The 23011-nt window shown below is 38.9% G+C and overlaps 1 long non-coding RNA gene across 2 annotated transcripts; it reads left to right on the forward strand.

The window, feature by feature from the left end:
- Nucleotides 1-5013: 5013 nt before the first annotated feature.
- LOC128318525 (uncharacterized) lies at nucleotides 5014-12817 on the forward strand. Of its 2 annotated transcripts, XR_008301909.1 has the most exons (6): nucleotides 5014-5254; nucleotides 5849-5934; nucleotides 7108-7305; nucleotides 9678-10254; nucleotides 11386-11478; nucleotides 11588-12817. It is a non-coding gene; the product is annotated as an uncharacterized LOC128318525 (long non-coding RNA). The 2 variants fall into 2 exon arrangements; XR_008301908.1 differs by having other exon boundaries at nucleotides 7108-10254.
- The last annotated feature ends 10194 nt before the right edge of the window (nucleotides 12818-23011 follow it).

Below are 23011 nucleotides of genomic sequence, written 5' to 3' on the forward strand. Positions count from 1 at the left end.
TTCTTGTACCCAGCCTACAGACAAAGACTCAAACAAACCAACCCTGTCACCAAACAGGTTAAGCTCTGGACCCCACAGACTGAGGGCATCTTGCAGGATTGTTTTGCTCTGACGGACTGGGATGTATTTAAAGCTGCAGCCACTCTGGAGGACTCTTCTGTCTGCATACAGGATTATGCTGAGTATGTGACTGGGTATGTTAGCACTTGTGTTGATAACATCGTACCCACCATACAAGTCAGGAAGTTCCCCAATCAGAAGCCCTGGATAAACAGTCAGGTACGCCACATGCTGCATGCTCGATCTTTTGCATTTACAACAGGCAACGAGACAGAGTACAAAGCTGCAAAGTACGGACTGAGAAGAGCCATTACAGCGGGTAAAAGACAGTACAAAGAGAAGCTGGACAGTTTCTACTCTATTGCCGATGCCGGAAGGATGTGGCAAGGCCTGCAGCATATCACAGACTACAAGACCACCACGAACACTACTATCAGCCCCTCAGACAGCCTGCCGGATGACCTCAACACTTTCTACACCCGCTTCGAGACCTCCAGCGTCGACACAGAGAGGAGGCACACACACTCGGTTTGGAGGCACAAACAAACTGTTTGCACTTGGACTACACCCCACACTCTGCGACTGGCTCCTAGATTTCCGGACTGGCAGACTGCAGTCTGTCAGGATTGGAAATAGGACCTCAGACACCATCATAACAAACATTGGCACCCCAATGTGTTCTCAGTCCCATCCTCTACACATTGTTCACACATGACTGTGTTGCCTCCCACAAGGACAACATCATCATGAAGTTTGCTGACGACACCACAGTGATAGGACGGATCACTGGTGGAGATGAAGCAGCCTACAGGAGGGAGGTGGCCAGTCTTGTGACATGGTGTGAGGACAACAACCTCACCCTCAACATGGACAAGACAAAGGAGATGATAGTGGACATGAAGAAAGAGAGAAGAACTCACCAGCCACTGTTTATCCGAGAGCTTGAAGTGGAGAGGGTGAGCAGCTTTAAATATTTGGGGGTCCACATCAGCGAGGACCTCACCTGGACACTCAACACCACCCAGCTGGTTAAGAAAGCACAACAGCGGCTGTACTTCCTAAGGAAGCTGAGGAAGTTTGGCATGTCACCTAAGATCCTCAACAACTTCTACAGCTGTGTTGTTGAGAGCGTCTTGACCAGCTGCATTACTGTGTGGTATGGCAGCACTACAATGATGGATCACAAACATCTGCAGAGAGTGGTGAAGACTGCTGAGAAGATCATCAGGACTCCACTGCCCTCTCTGCAGACTATTTACCACCGCAGAGTCCACAGGAGAGCTGCCTCCATCCTTAAGGACCCAACCCACCCACAATACGGACTGTTCACACTCCTGCCCTCAGGACGGAGGTACAGGAGTGTGAAATGCAGGAATTCCAGACTAAGGAACTCCTTCTTCCCCTCAGCCATTAGACTTTTAAATAGGTAGCCAGTAACACAGACTAGTCTCACATATCTCATAGAATAGGTGGACTGAACTGCTACAGCTCAATTTGCACATTTTTTTGCACAGTTTTATGGATCACCAGCAGCTCAGGAGTGAAATAATCTATATTTCTTCTTCTGCAACATAGCTACACTTTATTATGTTTGTTTGTATGTATGTGTATGTCTGTTTTAATTTTTCTAAATTTTTTTTTACATAGTTTATATTATCTTGGCATTCAATGTGGACAGCAAAGAAAGAATTTTATTGTACAGGGAAACTTGGTTTTCCTCACTGTGCACATGACAATAAACGCTTTGAATCTTGAATGAAGATTTGAATTTGCTGTATAAAGGTGTGAACATCAAAATGCCTGAGGGGAGAGAATAATATATTGTGCATTACTCTCTCTCTCTGTGGTGATACCCTGGCTCAGCATGAGCTAACAGGGTTTAAAGAGGCAGATGGATTTGCATTCTACAAAGTCTGACATTGTGAGTGTAATTTTGAGGATATGCAAGTTAACTTTGATGAAGAAAACTTTGTTAACCTGTCTTTAGATAGATATATCAGACAATGCAATGAAATTGAGAAGGCCTCAGCAGACTTTCTGAGAAACAATTTGCGAACCACTTATGGAATTAATAGGAAAAGTAAACTGATTTAAACTAACGTAAACTTTCCAGACCACATCAGGCAAACACCTCAGGATATTATGCTTGTGATAGAAGGTGTGGCACCACTGGAAGTAAAAACTGTGCTAAAACATCTTGTGCTGACAGGGCAACTGGATTTGGACATATTTAACAGTTCTATTCTAGGAAATCCATACTCAGCTGATGTCTGAGACAAACCTTGCCCAATTACTGTCAACACTTTATCATCAAATGACAACAAACTAAAGCAATCTTCTGGGCAAATGCTTGTCCTCATGAAGATTCTACCATTTATATTGGACAGCTGTGAAAGAAATGAATACTTTTAAGACATTATTGAAATAATAGAGATAGTTCAGATTTTATTTGCACCAGTTATTTCTTTGGCAACTATATCAAAACTTCAGTTGCTTATTAAGCAACATTTGAGTAAAAACAAAACAGTTATTTCCTAAGAACAATATAACACCAAAGCAACATTATTTGATACATATTCCTGAGCAGATTAAAGCTGTAGGTACAATGGTAAGGCATTGTTTTTTCAAAGGCAATGTTATTTCAAACAATGATCTTCCAAGTTAAATTTCAAGAATGTTCGCAAGTCCTTGGTTAAACACAATCAGATGTTTAAGAGTTGTCAAAATATCAGCAGTGTAAATCATGCAGTTTATTAAAAAAAAACACAGTAACGGGTCCTGTATCTGAAGTGGAAAATGTGCAAGATAAAAAGAGAGACTTTTTGGGTGTAGAAAAGGTCCATCATGTGGTATCTGAAACCCAAAATGACTTTTCAAAGAGATGTACATCAGAAGCAGTGGAGTATAACATGTATATCATCACCAACTTTTGCTGGACATTGGAGAACAAAGCTCAGGGGGAATAAACGATGGACTGTAGGAAGAGCTGTGCAATCCCAGACTGCTATGCGAACCAGGTCCTGGGACCTTGGTATTGCCTGATGCCGCTGGCCAGGCTCTACCATCCATTCTCCTCTCCAGTGTTCGCTCTTTGGACAATAAACTGGACTTACTCGGACTACAGATAACTACCCAGCGTGAAGTCAGAGACAGCAGTGTCTTCATTTTTATGGAAACATGGCTCAAAGACAGCATTCCAGACGCAGCTATTCAACTAGCCTGGATAACCGCACATTGTGCTGACAGGATAGCCACACTGTCTGGTAAGACTTGCAGCGGTGATCTGTGTGTTTACATAAACAAACAAATCATGCAGGAATGCCATTGTGGTCTCAAGCTACTGTTCATCGCTGGTGGATTTTATGAATGTGAAATGCCAGCCATACTACCTGCTCAGAGAGTTTACCACCATGCTCATTGTTGCAGTGTATATTCCACCCAGCGCTAACGCAAGGGAAGCGCTAAGTGAACTCTATGGGGCTATCAATAACCTACAGGCTGCCCACCCTGATGGATTGTTCATTGTAGCCCGAGACTTAATTCACGCGGATCTGAAATCGGTGCTACCAAAATTCCACCAGCATGTTGATTTTGCCACCTGTGGTACAAACAAACTTGTTTACACCAACATTCACGGTGCTTACAAGGCTGTACCCCATCACCATCTCCAGCACCCCCCAGGGCTGTGTGCTCAGTCCACTGCTGTTCACACCGCTGACTCATGACTGTGCTGCAAAGTTCATTATCTAATCACATCATCAAGTACAGTCGTGAGCCTCATCTGCAACACTGATGAGTCAGCATACAGAGAGGAGGTGAACCAGCTTGCAGAATGGTGTAGAGACAACAATCGCTCTCTAAATGTTAATAAGACTAAAAAGATGATTGTCAACTTCAGGAGGACCTGAAGTCCTGCGGAGGCCAAAGAGAGCCAAACTCCCCCCTCCCATCCTCACCTCCATCTACAGAGGGAAGATAGAGAGCATCCTGACCAGCTGTCTCACAGTGTGGTATGGGAACTGCACAGTCTCTGACCACAAGACCCTACAGCGGATTGTGAGAACAGCTGAAAAGATCATTGGAGATTCTCTACCCACCATCGACACCTCTTTCAACAACTGCTGCATCCACAAAGCCACTAGTACTGCAGAAGACCCCTCTCACCCATCTCATGGACTCTTCAACCTCCTGCCATCTGGCAGAAGATACAGGAGCATCAATGCCACCACCAGTAGACCCCGCAACAATTTCTTCCCTGAGGCAGTCACATTACTCAACACCCTGCTGCCTCCCATTGATCACCTGGGCTAGTCAAACACCTAACCCAGTATGACTCAGTACCACTGCACACCGCACTTTACAAAGCTCCATCAGACTCTCTTATATTATGGAACTCATTTTTGCTGCCACACTGGTGCTGCTACATTACACAATAGTTTACAGTTTACAGCCCATGATCTGTGTATTTATTGTCCTGTTCTGTGTATTCATTCTCTTGCACTCATCTGACACTGTTGTGCATTTGCACTTTATGTAGTCTTGCCTACTGTTCTGTGTTGCACTATGGTCCTGAAGAAATGACATTTCGTTCCAATGTATACAAGCTATATAGAGGAATGACAATAAAAAACTCACGTGACTTAACCTGAACTGTAAAATGGTTTAAGCTAAATGGCAATAAGAACTCATGCCAGAAGTCAGTGATTGTGACCAATGTAATCCTACTCCTGTATTTGGGCTCATAAAAGTCACATTCATTGCGAATTTTTCATTGTATTGCTTTGAATGTCAGGTTTATAACACAATGGGTTTCAGTCTTGATTTTGTGTCTTATGAAACTGAAGTCCCAAACCTTCACTCAAAAAAATGAACTATGGCTGTTGTTGGTCCAAAGAATGTAAACTAAGTTTAAATTATATAATGTTTGCCTTATGTTTGTCCATTAAAATTAAAACAATTGTGTTGAAAAAATTTAGAAAAAGTAGTATTTCAAATTTACACAGCTCACTTTAAATTAAATGAATGAAACGCAGTTGTGTTGCTTCTGCAGTACCTCACATGCTCACATGGAAAGCAGGTTCAGTGATATGCTTCTGCTCTCTTCAGACTGCGCCATTTTCTGTGAATCGAATCTCACAAAAATCGCTGTGCGAACGGGGACACATGCAAAGTTTCTTATTATCTGGACACACAGGTGAGATATTTTCAATCTTTATGCATTAATATTGCCATCAGTAGATTAGAATAGTTAATCACGTGTAATCTCATGTTTTTTTTGTTTTTTTTTTGGTGTTTTATTGGTGTTGCAGTATTCCTCAGGTGGTTTTCACATTATTATTGGTTACATTGGTGTTTTTTTTCGCTCTTATGTGAAATTTTATATTTGTTAAATTTTGATTAATAATTAAATTCCCCCATGCTAGTTAAGAAGAGATTTTCCATTTACTGATAAACGGGAATGTTGTGTGCAAATAAAGCGGTTTTATTAAGTTTTAGTAACTATCAGTTTTAATAATGGCATTAAATAATGGCGTTGAGCATTTTTATTTAATATCAAATGTTAACTCTCTAACTTTGGTAGTCCCAAGTAACATATGGCAATAAACAGATTTGAAACTTGAATAAGATGGCGTCTTGCTAACTAATTGGATAGCAGTTAGCTTGTTGGTTAGGTCGGTCATCATAACTTTATAATTTTTCTAAATTTTAGTAGTTGGCAGTCTGAGAAGTTTTTATTATTATTCTTTGGTGTAGCTGAATCGTATCATCATTTTTTTTTTCCTAACAGAGTTTTGGAGTCCTGCCTTACATGTGGCTGTGCAGAGATTGTGGATCTTCACAAACATCCAGGTCAAAGCTTTTAAAACACCTCAGGTTGGTACATGGACACTATGGCCACAGACACGCATATCCATGTGCATATTCTTACTGTCCATGCACTTTTAAAACTTGGAATGCTCTGCAGTCCCACTTAAGCCAATCGCGTTAGTGAGCGGCAACCTCAACAGCAAACTTCTAGTGAAGTGACAGAGATAAATTGTCATGTTTGTGCTGTTACTGATATTCCTTCAGTAAATGATTACTTTCTTCATATAAACAACCACTTGCGCAGTCATGACACAGTAAGTTGTATGTTTAAGGACTGCACATTTAAAACAAATGTGTATGGAACATTCAAAATCGCACAAGAGCCGAAAACATAGTCAGTGTTCATTGACAGATTTTAAGGAGGGAATAGTGAAAACAGACAGTTCACAAGAGTTAAGAGGAATATCTGATGACTCTCTTTCAAATGAAGATAGAGAAACATCTATGTTAGAGGAGAATTCCAGTAGTATTGATACAGGAGAGGTTCCACAGAATTTGCCGAATTTGGTAGAGCTTAAATTTGCTTCCTTGCTATTAAAGCTGGAGAATCACTACCATGTCCCAAGCACAGCTGTTGATGAGTTATTGGGGGACTTGCATTATTTACTGAGTGATGCTTCTTTCCCTTTGTCTTCCCAAAGTATTGTAGACACCTTACAAAAACACAAAATTGACAATGATGAGTTGCTAGTCAAAGATCTTGCTATGTCTTTAAGTACAACAAACCCTTAATCATTACAATAAAGCATGGTGGTCCACTAGCCTCTGCATTTAAACATAAACAATATTACAGGGAAAATTTTAAAGTTATACACCCTGTAGAGTATGTTCTTGAGGCCAAGGGAAATAGAACTTTTCAATACGTTCCAGTACTTGAGTCTTTACAGAATCTACTTCATCAGAATGACCTGCTTGACAAAGTTGTCGAAAGTCACAGTTCTCAACAGTTAAGAAGAGATGGTCATCAGTACAGGTCAATTCAGGATGGTCAGTATTTTAAAGCAAATGGTTTCTTCTCAAAAGAGTTGAGGATTTCTGCGTGCTTATATGTTGATGACTTTGAAATTTGCAACCCTCTCGGAACATCAAGAAAAAAACACAAGTTATGTGCAATCTACAGGATTTTGAGTAATGTACCACCAATGTTTCAGTCAAGATTGTCTTCAATTTATCTTGCAGTTTTATGCAAGACAGAAGACGTGAAGATCTACGGATTTGAGAAAGTCTTGCGACCTCTTTTGCACGATCTCAAAACTTTGGAGCAGCAAGGTGTGTATGTCCACCAGCTGGGAACATTCTTTAAAGGAACAGTACAATGTGTTGTAGCCGATAATCTGGCCACACATTGTATGGCTGGCTTCACTGAAAACTTTTCAGGTGAGTACTGTTGTTGATTTTGTACAGCTTCTCGTACAGATTCTCAAACTGAAGTGAAAGCAGGTGAATTTACACTTCAGATTGCAGAAGAACACCAAGGACATGTTAAACATCCTACAGAAAAAGGAGTAAATGTCATGGGTGTGAAAAAAGCATGTGTTTTCAGTGACAGCCTTAGCTACTTTAGTGTTACAGGCTATTCTCCTGATTTGGCACACGATCTTTTTGAAGGCATAGTATCAGTTGAGCTGGCAGAGTGCTTTGCTGAACTTATTTCAAAGAAGATCTTGTCTCTTAATAGGATCAATGAACTCATCCGTACTTTTCTGTACAAATGGGGTGATAAGACGAATCGACCTCAAATGGCGCCACGGACATTTGCAAGTAAAAACTCAATTGGTGGCAATGCACATGAAAATTGGTGTCTGTTAAGATTACTGCCATTGATTATTGGACATTTGGTGCCTGCAGATGAACCTGTGTGGCTTATGATTTTAGACTTAAAGGATATTGTGGAACTGGTTGTGTCTCCAGTTCATACAGATGAGACCATTGCATACTTGGAATGCAAGATCTCAGAACACCGTCGGAAATATCAGGAGCTGTTCCCACATAAACAACTGCTTCCAAAGCATCACTTTTTGGAGCACTATCCAGAAATGATTTGCAGTTTTGGCCCTCTAGTTTTTCTTTGGACATTGTGATTTGAAGCTAAGCATAACTACTTTAAGCAAGTAGTTAGGCACACAAATTGCTTCAAGAACATAACACTAACATTGGCAAGTAAACACCAATTGATGGTTGGATGTTACATGCAATTACCCAGCTCTGAAGAGGCCACCTTCAGAGCAGGTCACACATGTCTCTGCAATCACTGTAGAACTGTAGAGAGGATGTTGTACATTGCCTTAATGTTAGGTATCCTGGTATCACCACTGTCAACATTGCCCAGAATGTCTCTTGTGATGGCATCACCTACCGAAATGGCATGATAATTACCTATGGGTCTCAGATTTGTATAATCATAGATAACCTGGCTTTCATTGCCAAAAAAATGTGTTCCTGGTATCGAGAGCACTTCAGGGCCTTCGAATTGATACCAACTCATGAAGTTTGCTTAATTTCCCACAATGAGTTGAAAGACCCATACCCTCTTGCTGATTATTTGGTTGGAGGTGTCCGGCTGATTACCCTAAAAAGACACATACTGACAGATGAGGTGTAATAACCAGCCATTAAAGTCTTGTGGGAAATTCCATCCATCCCTCCATTTTCTGTACTGCTTATCCAACACGGGGTCATGGGGGAGCCTGGAGTCTATCCCATAGAACTCAGGGCACAAGGCGGGGGATACCCTGGTCGGGTGCCAACCCATTGCAAGGCACAATCTCGCACACATTCACACACTACAGACAATTTAGAAATGCCAGTTAGCCTACAATGCATGTCTTTGCAGTGGGGGAAGAAACTGGAGTACCCAAAGGAAACCCCCGCAGCACAGGACACACACAGGGCAGAGGCGGGATTCACACCACCAACCTTGTGGGAATTTGCAATGTATTAATCTGTTGTATGTATTTCTGCTTGTAGGTCTTTGTGAAGATCATAGTACACGGTGTTGACCAAAACCCCCATATGAAGTTTTAAGAATAGAATTCACTCCTCAGGGTGTTAAGACAAAATGTTATTCTAATAATGAAATATTTCTTTCACTTTATAGTAAACATCTGTTTATTGGCATACTTTAAGAAATATCTGTAGTTAGGTTTGGATTGCTGGCATTGTACTCATATATTCATCTTCTCTCCCTCTCTTTCAAAAAACCAGTTTGACATGGTGGGTATCCCAGCCAAACTTCTAGTAATCTTGGGAGAAAATAATTGTGAAAGGTTAAATCTTCCAACTGGTACACCAGACTCGTTGAATGACCTTAAAAGAGAAATCCAAACACAGCTTAGAGTCTTTTAAGATTTTCGACTTCAATTCAAAGATCCTGATTTTAATGATTTTGTCAACTTCAGTTCAACTTCAGACATACAAGACAGAGCTACACTCAGTCATTCAGTTGCATTCATCTACAAGTATCCCTTCTGCTTCACCTGTGCCAGAAATAAATGAGGCATCTTCAGTTTCATCCTGTGACACAGACATAATCTCATCCCCACAGTTGTCTGTACTCTCCACTCAGGGATGGCCTGAAAGTTTCCCAATACCACAGTTTAGATTTGATGCTGAGATGCAACTACAAAAAGCTCAACATGCTTATCAAACTGATGGCATTGTCCTGAGCCCCAATGCCAAGCTTAATTCTGACATTTTGGATGCTTCAGCTTCAGAAATAATAAAGTACAAGGCATACCCTTCAAATGCAGATCTTGATGACGTAGCTGCTGCTTTGGTCCAGAAGCACCCGTGCCTCAAGGAAACGTCTCTGTGAGCGGCTACTATGGCTGGAAAATTAGTTTAAAATACAAGATGGCAAACTACAGAACAAAATTGAGGAACATCAACTTAGCTAAACAAGCTAAACATCAACTCCCATAAGCAGAAAGGATCTATGGGAAGTCCTAACCAAGTGAAGAAACGTAGAAAAGCCAAGGTAAATTACTATCCAGATTACCCATTGTGTGAAACAAAAGGTAATTCAGGTGTATGCTCATCCGTAACAATTTTGTATTTCATCTGTGTGTAAGTGCTGGCAAAGAAATGCTGTATTGGTATATGATAATATTGTAAGGATTGTCAGAAATTTATCAGCAACCACCCTGATTTGTCATTTTAAAATGTTATTAGGTATCTGCGGAATTCAGCATAATTACAACAATCCCTCTGGTGTCCAAATTTATGGGTCAGCTTGATAATTTCTCAGCCCAGCTCCTCAGAATTTTCAAAAAGAAAGGAGGAACAGGGGCTCAGAAAATCACAAGCGTCCTGTCAGTTATGGATCAGGTATGTTCTGTTGAATTCATGGTCATTTTAAAACTGACAATATTTCAAAATAGATTAAAGGAATAGTTCACCCAAAAATGAAAATTCAGTCATTATTTACTCACACTCATGTTGTTCGATCCCCTTATGTCTTTCTTTTTTTTTCTGTACTCAAAAGGTAAATTTTGGCCAGATTGTCCTGCTCGTTTCTGTCCATACAAAGGTGAGTTCCTCTTCTGAAGCTTCAAAAGCACACAAAAGCCTCATTAAACAATTCCATGTGACTCCATACAAATGGGTTTGGTAAGAAACAATCAGAAGTGTAACCCACATTTTTTTTTAAATCACACCATCCACCATTGCTCTCTGTTCCAATGATTCAGTCCAATTTGGTTACAAAAGAACAATTTGTTCACGAACCGGTCATCACTATTCTCAAGAAATGGTGGAGGACACGATTTTCAGAAAAAATATGGGTTACACTTTGGATTGTTTGTCACCAAACCCATTCGTATGCCTTCAGAACACCCGGATTATACAGCAGGAGTCACATGGAATTGTTTGATGCTTTTGTGTGCTTTGGAAGCTTCAGAAGAGGAACTATTGACTGTCATTGTATGGACAGAAACGAGCAGGTCAGTCTTGCCAAAAAGGGGGAAAAAAAGACTTAGGGAGTTTAAACGACATGAGGATGAGTAAATAATGACTGAATTTTCACTTCTGGGTGAAGTGTCCCTTTAAAGCTTTGTTTATATGCTCTGGAATGTTAATATGCACATTATTCATACTTTTTTCATTTCAGGGCTTGTTCGTTGCTTTACCACATTTCTTAAAACCATCAAAAGTAAAAGTTGTGATTTGCGCAGCTACAGTTGGCACAACTGTGACATCCAAGATTATTGTAGCTTTCCTATAGCAAAGCTTCTGGTTTAGGACCAGTTGTTAGTTTTCTTGTACTGGTTTTAGGGATTTTGGGTCCCTCACAGATGCCATTGCAGACAGTTTATTTCAACCAGTGAATAGATTGGCAAGCTTCACTCTTTATTTAAAGTGTTATTTAAAGTGTTACAAGTACAGGAATAAGCCTGAAAAGCAAAATGCTAACTTGTGTGTTAATTCTGCTGAACACTGTTCATTTGTCACATTGTCCAGAATGCCACCATCGAAAAAAAACATAAATGCGCCCTGAGAGCACTTGCTGTTTACCTGAATGAAGACCCCTCAAACCTCATGAAGGAGTACATGGTAAGTTATTTAAATTTTTTGAAACCTATTGTATGTTTCCCTAAAAAAAACTCCCCCTTTCACCCCTGATTTGTTAATTGTTTCTTTTTCTATTTACCTTTTTTTTTAGGATATTTCACATGATGAAGCCCTAACCTCTATGCAAAAGATGACTCTAGGAAAAAAATCTTGAATGATCGTGATCAGAGATCTTTAAAACGCTTGGTGATGTCACATCGTAAAAAAAATCTACAGGAGAACTCACGGCTATGTTTAATAGTGAAAGTAAGAGCATTTCCACATGCACAATGTGATGAGAACTTACAGGATTTGGACTAAACAGCTGTGTGGCTACAAGAAAGCCATTTGTTAGTGAGGCTAATCGGAAAAAATTACTTCAATTTGCTAGGGAGCATAAAGACTGGACTGTGGCGCAATGGAAAAAGGTCAAGTGGTCTGATAAAATCAGATTTACCCTATTCCAAAGCAATGGGCGTGTCAGAGTAAGAAGGGAAATGCATGAAGTGATTCACCCATCATGCATAGTACCTACTGTACAAACCTCTGGAGGCAGTGTAATGATCTGGGGTTGCATCAACTGGTCAGGTCTAGGCTCAGCCTCATTGTGTGGCAATAAAATGAAGTCAGCTGAGCACCTGAATATACTGAATGACCACGTTATCCCTTATCCACTGGACTTTTTCTTCTCTGACAGCACAGGCATATTCCAGGATGAAAATGCTAAGATTCATCAGGCTTAACTTGTGAAAGAGTCGTTCAGGGAGCATGAGGAATCATTTTCACACATGACTTGGCCACCACAGAGTCTTGACCTTAACCCCATTGAAAGTCTTTGGGATGTGCTGGAGAAAACTTTACGGAGTGGTTAGACTCTCCTGTCCTCAATGCAAGATCTCAGCCAAAAATCAATGCAACTCTGGATGGAAATAAATGTTGTGAAGTTGCATAATGTTGTTGAAACAATGCCAGAACGAATGTGTGCCGTAATCAAAGATAAATGCAGTGCAACAAAATATTAGATTGTGCGACTTTTTTTCGGCCAGGTAGTGTATTTCAAAAGATTTTTATGGAGCTAGAGGCAAACAAGCTCTCAAATAAGGTCCAGGTCCTGAAAAATAAACTACTTTTGAAAACTCTGTAACCTGATGTCAGGACCAAAAGGCAGGGTTTTTGCTTTTTCAATAAAGCAATGTTGACTGTTACATTTGTTTGAGTATTGACCATGTTATGTTCCTTTCAATATCGGTCTTGTTTTGAACAACTGCTGCTTTTTTTCCAATTTAAAGGAAGGCACAGATTGCAAAAGAAGGGGACTGCTGATTTTTTCCCCCCCAAAAGAAAGCCTGTATGAGTATTTAAAAAAAAAAAAAAAAACTTTCAATTAAAGGCAAGATGCTTTTATTATCCCCCCCCCCCCTTTTTTATTTTTTTATTTTTTTTTATTTTTTTATTTTTTTTTACTTTTTTTCTTGTAATAGGGAAAGATAACTTTTGATTTTGAAATGTGAAGGCAGATTTTGTAAACATGTGATACTCAGTGAATGCAATTGTTCATTGAATGCATTATTAGTTGAATAAATACTCATCAATGAAACTAGATTATTTGTTTTGGTTGAAGGTAAAAATATTAATTTTTATTAATTTTTATTAAAAATTAATGTTCAAAACACTGAACATTACTTCACAAAGAACAAAGACAGATGGGGGGGTTTAAATACACAAACTAATTAAAGGGTAAACCAATGACAGGACATGGGCCGAGACAGGACATAAACCAAAACAAAATACACATGGCAAAGTAAACAAAGACCTAACACGAAGTGTGTGCTGTTGTGCTGCCAGTTGCTAAATGCGTTGAGTGAAAAAGGAGGGTGAAATACCTGAAAATGACAGGATAGTGTTTGATGTACAAGTGTTTGGTGTTTTCTGATATAAAATTGGCCTTTTTTCAGCATTGAATATAACAGGGAATAAAATGTTATGCTTCTCTGATTTGCAGCTTCTTGTTTCTCATTTGGTTCAAAGAAAGTTAAATAATTTATAGTAAGTTTATTGCAAAAGAAAAACTTCACTGTCAGAATGTCAAAGATTGTTTTCTTAAAATGGGAAACATTGTGTTCTTAAAATAAAGAAATATGTCTTAATATTTCTTGTTTCAGAGTGGGCAGTGTCAAAGTATGCTGTTCGCTCACTTACTTAATTCATTTGGATATTTTTTTTCTGAATAATAAAGTTCAAGACATATTTTCTCAAAGCAAGCAGATTAATATTAAAATCTTAATTCTAGACAAGTTAATTTAATTTATAAGAAAAAAAAACAAGATCTATTGCCTATATTCAAGATTTTCTGGCTTGTCAGGATTTCATTGTTTACAGTGAAGGAACCACAGGGGAACATAGTGTTAAATTTTTGTGACAGTAACTTAATGCTAAAACCATGGAGCGTGTGCTGCAATGTGATTGGCTGATGGCTACTATGATTGTAAAGTAACCTATTCAACAACAAAAATCCTTTCACAAATTAGCGTAACTATGCAGTACAACAGATTTTAGCTTGATTGGACTTAGCCTGAGAAACAATGATTTGAATCTAATCTCACCCCTAATAAACTCTTTAAGATGAACTGTGTTTTCTTATACAACTACTGTATGAGATGTGTGAAGACACATTTTTAGAGGGTAAGGTGACAAAGCATGGGAAAAAAAGAAATATCACTGTAGCTCTTACTTTATGCTTGATATACTTGTTTTACACTTGACTGGACGTATAGTTCCGGAGAAACAGTTATTGGACCTTTGCTCCACCCGTTATACATGTACACACCCCAAACTTTGCAAATCACCTCAGAATCTTTTCCTGAATATGTTTCAATTTTCATGCAAATCAATGCAAAACATCATGAGTTAGAGCTGGTTGAGCAAATTATGCCCCCACTCATTAGAATTGATTGTCATGTGGTGGCCATACTGTTTATAAATGTCAACGTGTTTTTGATCATTATTGAGGGTCATACATTGCTGAGTATTTTAACACCAAAATTGTGACGAGGACAAAAGGACAGTTTGAGTGGATGGAGCTAAATGATCTAAAAAGCACATTTTAGGGGGTAAGGAGACAAAGCATAGGAAAAAAAGAAGTGTCACTGTACCCATTATTTTACAAAAGTTATGCTTGTTTATAAGTGCAAAAACATGAATAGCACTCACGGAGGCCATGTTATGCTATCACTTATTAGGGCATCCTTAGAGGGACCATACTTTCAAGTTTCATGACAATAGCTCAGTGTTTACTCTGTCAAATGCCTGCTGAAACCTGATTGGTCAATGGCTGCCATGTGTTTTAAGTAACCAAGTCGTTGTCAAACATTCCCTTGTAGATTATCATACAGATCCAGTATACAAAGTTTCAGCTTGATCAGATGTACAGTTCTTAAAAAAACAGTCATCTAACCTAAAGCCTGCCCCTTATGCATGACCACACACCTAATTTTGCACTCAGAATCTTGCCCTGTATAGATCTTTCAAGTTTTGTGCAAATCCATGCAAAAAAAGTCAGGAGATAGAGCTTTCTGAGTAAATTGTACTCCACCTCATTAGAATTGTGGCAGCTATATTGTTTACAAATGTCAACAAGTTTTGGGCCCAATTGGCCTAATGGTGGCGCTAATGTACAGCATTTTACGTTTTGGTCTGTATCTCATAAACCATGAGTCCTAAAAAAATTCTTTTTCCACTGATTCCTTGGGTTCTCCCAAACAAAAAGCCTCAATAACCTTGTAGCTCTACTCATGTAGATTTTTATTTATTTATTTGCTAACTTGCATAAAATGCAAAACATACTTTTTAGAAATTTCCTTAGAATTTTTGTCCTATATTCACAATTTTGGTGTCAAACTACATAGCAGAGTGTGAACCTCAGTAATTATCAAAAATGTTCACATGTTCACACCACAAAGAGGTGGAACCTAATTTACTTAAACAGCTATAAAAGAGGGTTATTGTTGAAATATTGCCACCAAATTTGTTAGGTTGGTCCCATATCCCACTCACTACTCAGGCAAATGAAAGGACCCAGACCCACCAGAAGGAGGTGCTATAATAAATTAATTTACCTTTTGGTTTATATCTTCAAAGTGTAGGAAATAGAGTAATACTTGTTATATCAGCAGAATTCCTGAGTCCCCTGTATCTTTTTGCCATATTGTTTAATTACCTTTGGCTGACATCCTTTCTGCTGTTTTAATTTTTTTTTTTAAATATTCTTTTCAGACTAGTCCTAGGCATAAAGCATAAATATATGAATGTAGCAAGTAGAGAGTTTGATGACAAAAACATACTAAATAATTTTGATTGGCTAAACCGTTTGGCCACTACAGGTCGATAAAATTTAAGCCATTGAATTTATGTACTAAAAGAGCCATATCTTCTGAATGCAAAGTAAATTTCTAAGAAATTTAAAATACATAATCAATAATATGGCTGTCACAAGACAATCAATTAGGATGAGGAGGAGTCTCATTTACATTAACAGATGCAACTCATGAGTGCTTGCATGGATTCACATCAAACTTGCTGACTGAACTCAGAACTTTTACTGCGATACTTGCACTATACCAGTTCCATACATCTATAATATTGAGGATTAAACATTATCAAATATGAGTACACATTTTGTGGTTAACATTTTGTGGCTAAAATATTCTTTACCATACAATCAGCTTCAGCAGGCATTTAACAGGGTTAACACTGACATACTGTCATGAAACTTGAATGCTAGGTTGCTTTACATAAGCAGTAGTTAGCCATGCAACTAATAGTTAGCCATGCAACTCAAATTGGGACCAAAATGGGGGCCACTATCCACGGTTTTTCACACAAAAACAAGTATATCTCTGGGAAATTAAGGTTAATGAGGTTAAGTTAAAATTGTTTTATCCTCATAATCATTTGGCTGAACACATGAGAAACTGTCTTTGGACCATTTAGCCATACCAACTCAAATTTATGAAAATTTACAGAATTTGCTATATACAGTCAGGTCCAGTATTTGGACAGTGACACAATTTTGCCTCCATAATGGATTTGAAATGAAGCAATCAAGATATGATTGAAGTGTACACTTTCAGCTTTAATCCAAAGGTTTAACAAAAAATATTGCATTAAATCTTTAGGAATTGCAGCCATTTTTTAACTTAGTACCTCCATTTTCACAGGCTCAAAAGTAATTGGACAATTAACTGATAAGCAGTTTCATGGCAAGGTATGGCCTGTTCCCTCGTTATTTCATGACGAATTAAGGAAATAAAAGGTCTGGAGTTGATTTGAAGTGTTAAATTTGCATTTGATAGCTGTTCATGGGAACTCTCAATTTGGGGTCCAAAGAGGTGTTGTGCAAGTGAAGGAGGCCATCATTAGGGTGAACAAAACAGACCTATCAGAGAGATAGCAGAAACTACAAATCAACAATCTGGTAAATTCTTAAAAAGAAGGAATGCACTGGCAAGCTCAGCAACACCAAAAGATAATATATCTTTTATATAATAAAAAAATATTAAAAAAGCCTGAACAGTTCTGGTGCAAGATTAACTTGTACCAGAATGATGGGAAGAGAAGATTATGGAGAAGGGAAGGATACCACATCATCTGTCAAACATGTGGGGGCAGGGTTATGGCATGGGTTATGGCTGCCAGTGGAACTGGGTCACTGGTGTTTATTGATGATGTGACTGCTGATAGAATATCAGGCTGAATTCTGAAGTGTATAGAGCTATACTTTCTGCTCAGATTCAGTCAAATGCTACAAAACTAATAGGATGGCACTTCACAGTACAGATGGATAATGACCCAAAATGTATTGCGAAAGCAAGCCAAGAGTGTCACTGTACAAATACTTCATTATCAAAAACATGTTGAGATTTGCAAACAACATGGCGTCCATATGCCAATCAATCCTAGTAGGTCAGAGCTTGATTTACTAAAAAAGCTGTAACTGAGGATTGCTTGTATAGTTCTGAAAGGCATCTTCAGGCCAGTATTAAAGAATTAAGTTCAAATTTGATATTTGCTAAAGGTGCTTGGACCCCAATGACCGGCTATATTTAATATTAATTTTCTGCCTTAAAATGAAACATGAAGAAACTGTAAGTCCTGCAGGCATGAAACTTGTTCAAGAGGTAGTGCTCCTTTCCACTACTCTGGCACGCAAGATGGGCAGTATCAGCCTAATGGTGGCACTATAATGCTTTTATGTTTTGGCCTGTATCGCATGATCCGTGAGTTATACAAGCAAAATTCTTTTTTCCACTGATTCTTTGAGTACTCCCAATAAAAACCTCAAGACCCATGTAGCTGTGCCCACATACAGTCAGGTCTGGAAGTATTTGGACAATGACAGAGTTTTTGTGATTTTGCCTTTATACACCACCACAATGGATTTGAAATAAAACAATCAAGATGTGATCGAAGTGTAGACTTTCTGCTTTATTTTAAGAGGTTCCACAAAAATATTGCATTTACCATTTAGGAATTACAGCCATTTTAAGCAAAGTACTTCCATTTTCATGGGCTCAATGGTATTTGGACAATTGACTTACAAGAGGTTAATTGACCAAGTGCGGTCCATTCCCTCATTACTTCAAGACAAATGAAGCAGATAAAAGGTCTGGAGTTGATATCAGGTATTGAGTTGGCATTTGGCAGCTGTTCGATTGGAGCTACCAATATGAAGTCCAAGGAGATTGTCTCAATGCAAGTGAAGGAGGCCATCATTAGGCTGAAAAAACAACATAAATCTATAAGTGAGACAGGAAAAGCCTTAGGTGTGGCCAAATCAACAGCTGGGTACATTCTTAAAAAGAAACAAAGCACTTGTGAGCTCAACAACATCGAAAGGCCTGGAAGACCACGGAAGACAACTAAAGTGGATGATTGCAGAATCCTTGGTGAAGAAAAACCCCTTCACAACATCAACAGAAGTCAAGAATACTCTGGAGAAGGTAGGCATATCATTGTCAAAATCTACATTCAAGAGACGCCTTCGTGAATGTAAATACAGAGGGTTTACAACAAGGTCCAAACCACTGGTAACATTGAAGAACAGGAAAGCCAGATTAGACTTTGCCAGAAAACATCTAAAAAAGCCTCCTATGTTATGGAATAAGATTCTTTGGACTAAAGAAAACAAAATTAACTTGTACCAGAATGATGGGAAGAGAAAAGTATGGCGAAAGAAAGGAACAGCTCATGATCCAAAGTATACCACATCATGTGTCAAACATGGTGGAGGCAGTGTTATGGCATGAGCATGTATGGCTGCCAATGGAACGGGCTCACTGGTGTTTATTGATGATGTGACTGCTGACAGAAGTAGCAAGATGAATTCTGAGGTGTATACGGCTATATTCTCTGCTCACATTCAACCAAATGCTACAAAACTGATAGGACGCCGCTTCACAGTGCAGATGGATAATGACCCTAAACATACTGTGAATGCAACTCAAGACTTTTTGAAGGCAAAAAAATGGAATATTCTTCAATGGCCAAGTCAGTTGCCTGATCTCAACCCAATAGAGCATGCTTTTCACTTGCTGGAGACAAGACTGAAGGCAGAAAGACCCACAAACAAGCAGCAACTGAAGGTGGCTGCAGTGAAGGCCTGGCAAAGCATCTCCAGGGAGGAAACTCAGAATTTGAGTTTTGACAACATGGGCTCCAGACTTCAGGCAGTCATTGACTGCAAAGGATTTTCATCCAAGTATTAAAGTTATGGTTATATTTACAATTATGTCACTTTGTCCAAATACCTTTGAGCCCCTGAAAATGGAGGTACTTTGTTGAAAATGGCTGTAATTCCTAAATAGTAAATGCCAGATTTTTGTGGAACCTCTTAAAATAAGGCTGAAAGTCTACACTTCAATCACATCTTGATTGTTTTATTTCAAATCAATTGTGGTGGTGTATAAAGGTAAAATCACAAAAACTCTGTCATTGTCCAAATACTTCCGGACCTGACTGTAGTTTTTTTTTCCCAATTTGCATAATAATGTCCCAAGCAAGAGCATCCAGAAACTCCAGCACATACAGAATAGTGCCGCAAGGATCCTGATCAGAGTGCGTAAATACGAACACATCACAACAATTCTTCAATCATTACACTGGCTTCCCATTTCTGCCCGGATTGAATACAAAGTCTCCCTCCTCACACATCAGTGCATCCATGGCAATGCCCCCACTTACCTTAAAGAACTCCTCACCCCACAGATTTCAGCACATTCCCTCTGCTCCACAAACACTCATCGTCTCCTCCTCCCTAGGACTAAGATCCGCACCATTGGGGATCGAGCCTTTTGCGCCGCCGCCCCTCACCTGTGGAATGCCCTCCCTGACCATCTGAGGGCTCCACAAACGGTGTCTAAAAACGTACCCTTTTAAAAAGTCTTTTAATGTTTAAAATGTTTAAACTTCTGTATTAATCTCAGTTGGCAGCTAGTTTTAATTTTGTTTTTTGTTCTAATTGCTTTATATTATTATGACACTTTTTGTAGCACTTTGAGATTTTCTTTAAAATGTAAAGTGCTTTATAAATAAAATGTATTATTATTAGAATATGCAAAGCATACCTTTGCAAAACAAGTCCTAGAATTTTTGGCCAATCTTCACTAATTTGGTGTCAAACTACTCAGCAGGTATCCCACTTCTACTCAGTGCTGTAAAGGCACCGGCATCAGCTTGATGGTGGCACTACAAGACAAGTATTTATATTTTGTCCTTTATCTAGAGAACTGTAAGTCATACACTCATAATCTGTTTTCCTCTTATTCCTTGGCTTTTGCTGAATTCAGGTGTACTCCACCCACTAATTTCTGCCATGCCAGATTTCAATTTGCATAATATGCAAAACCTACTTTTGCTAGCTAGTCCTAGGATTTTTTTTACCAATCTTCACAAACCTGGTGTCAAACTACTTTGCAGAGTGTGAACCTCAATAATTGTCAAAATCATGTTGACATTTGTAAACAATATGGCTGCCACATGTCAAAAAATTCTGTTGAAGTGGAGTCTAATTTACTTAAACAGCTGTAAGTCATGAGTGCTTTATGTGGATTTGCATGAAACTTGAATGGAATACAAGATATCATTTTGAGGTGACATGCACACTTTGGGGCATGGTCACACAAAGGGCCAGAGCTAAGGTTAGATAACTGTTTCTCTGCAACCATGAGTATAATCAAGCTGAAATTTGGTATAGTGCATCTATGTGCTAATCTGTAAGTGCTAAACTGTAAATTATGTATGTATTACTTATTATAGAGAATATTATAGAGACCACAGTAGAGTCCTTTTAGTTCATTTATTCATATAAATGAATATTTATATGAATAAATTGAGGCATAAGGATGCTCTGGTTGAAGAATTTATGACAAAATGCACACCCAATCCATTAGTAAAAAAAAATGAGGCCTTTATTCATGATCTGATGTTGCCAACATAAAAGACAAACACAGGCACCAATTTTGATTGTAAAGTAATTGGATGTAAAGGTTACATTCATGACTGTTTGAGTGTCATGAGAGTCATGACGTGCTCCTTCAATTCCACAGTCATTTGTGCAGATTAGCACAACAAGGCAGTACAACAAATTTAAACTTCATAGGACTTACAACCTGAGAAACAGTTATTTGGGTCTAACCCTGCCTGACTGAAATCTGTAAGATGAACTTTGTTTTCTTAAATGACTGTTGAATTAGTGAACAGATTATTGAGTGGATTTCTACTGTTGATTAGGTTACTTCAAAAACATGGAGGCCTTTAGCCAATCACATTGCAGCACAAAAGAAAGGCATACACTCATCATTAGGAATTTATTAGGAATACTATACTAATACTGGATAAAGCCTCCCTTTGCTCTCAAACCAGCCTCAATTCTGCATGGCATGGATTCCACAAGATGTTGGAAATATTCCTTTGAGATTCTGGTCCATGTTAACATGATTGCATCATACAATTTCTGTAGATTTTTCAGGTGCTGCGAATCTACCATTCTACCACCTCCCAAAGGTGTTCCTGGTGACTGAGAAGGCCAGTGAGATGACTTTTGCTTTCTGATGTGGTGCATCATGCTGGAAGTACCCATTAGAAAATGGCTAAATTGTGGCCATGAAGGGATGCACATGGTCAGCAACAATACTCAAATAGGCTGTGGCATTCAAGCAATGATTGATTGGTATTTACAGGCCCAAAGTGTGCCAAGAAAACATTCCCCACACCATTACACCACCTCCACCAGCCTGGACTGTTGACAAGGCAGGTTGGGTCCATAGATTCATGCTGTTGGCACCAAATTCTGAACACCTACCATCTGTGTGACTCAGCAGAAATTAAGATCATCAGATCAGGCTACGTTTTTCTAGTCTTCAACTGTCCAGTTTTGGTGATCCTCTGCCCACTGTAGCCTCAGCTTTCTGTTCTTGGCTGACAGAAGTGGAACCTGCTGTGGTGTTCTGCTGTAGCCTATCTGCCTCAAGGTTCGACATGTGCATTCTGAGATGCTTTTCTGCTCACCACAATTGTACAGAGAGTTTATCTGAGTTACTGTAGCCTTTCTGTCAGCTCAAACCAGTCTGTCCATTCTCCATTGACCTCTCTCAATAGCAAAGTGTTTCTGTCCATAGAACTGCCACTCACTGGATGTTTTTTCTTTATTGCACCATTCTGAGTAAACTCTAGAGACTATTTTGTGTGAAAATCCCAGGAGATCAGTAGTATTCAAACTAGCACATCTGGCACAGACAATCATGCCATGGTCAAAATCACTGAGATCACATCTTTCCCCATTCTGATGGTGGATGTGAACAATACTCAAAGCTCCTGGCCCGTTTACACATGATTTTATGTATTGCACTGCTGCCACATGATTGGCTGATTAGATAATTGCATGAATGTGTAGGTTTGCAGGTGGTCCGAATAAAGTGCTCAGTGAGTGTACATAGGACAAGATTCTGAGGTCGCATGCACAGTTTGGGGTGAAGTCATACAAAGGAGGCCAGTCTAAGGTTAGTTGACTAAGGTTATATAGTTTCTTAGCAACCTTGAGTGCAATCAAACTGAATTTTGGTAATGTTGTGTCTATCTGCTAATCTGTAAGTGCATTTTTTTATGTTGGCAATCAGCCACTCAGAAATCAGCAGGCATTTGACAGGGTAACGTCATGATGGAGTCTCATTGAAATTGGCCACTGGTGGGCATTATTCTTGTTTGTGCACACAAAAGCAAGAATATCTCTTAGAAAAAATTGGAAAGTGTGCAGTGAAAAGTCCTCTTCAGCTTATTTTTTTTCTCACACACTCTACGAAATTGCCTTTCGGAACAATTGGCTCCACCCACTTAAAATTTTAGATAATTTGCATAGTATGTAAAACATACTTTTGCAAACTAGTCCTGGGATTTTTGGCCAACCTTCACAAAATCGATGTTAAACTACTCTGTGAATCTCAATTATTATCAAAAATATGTTGACATTTGTAAACACTACGGC

The sequence above is a fragment of the Pangasianodon hypophthalmus genome, chromosome 6 (assembly GCF_027358585.1).
Source record: "Pangasianodon hypophthalmus isolate fPanHyp1 chromosome 6, fPanHyp1.pri, whole genome shotgun sequence".
In the NCBI taxonomy this organism is placed as follows: domain Eukaryota; kingdom Metazoa; phylum Chordata; class Actinopteri; order Siluriformes; family Pangasiidae; genus Pangasianodon; species Pangasianodon hypophthalmus.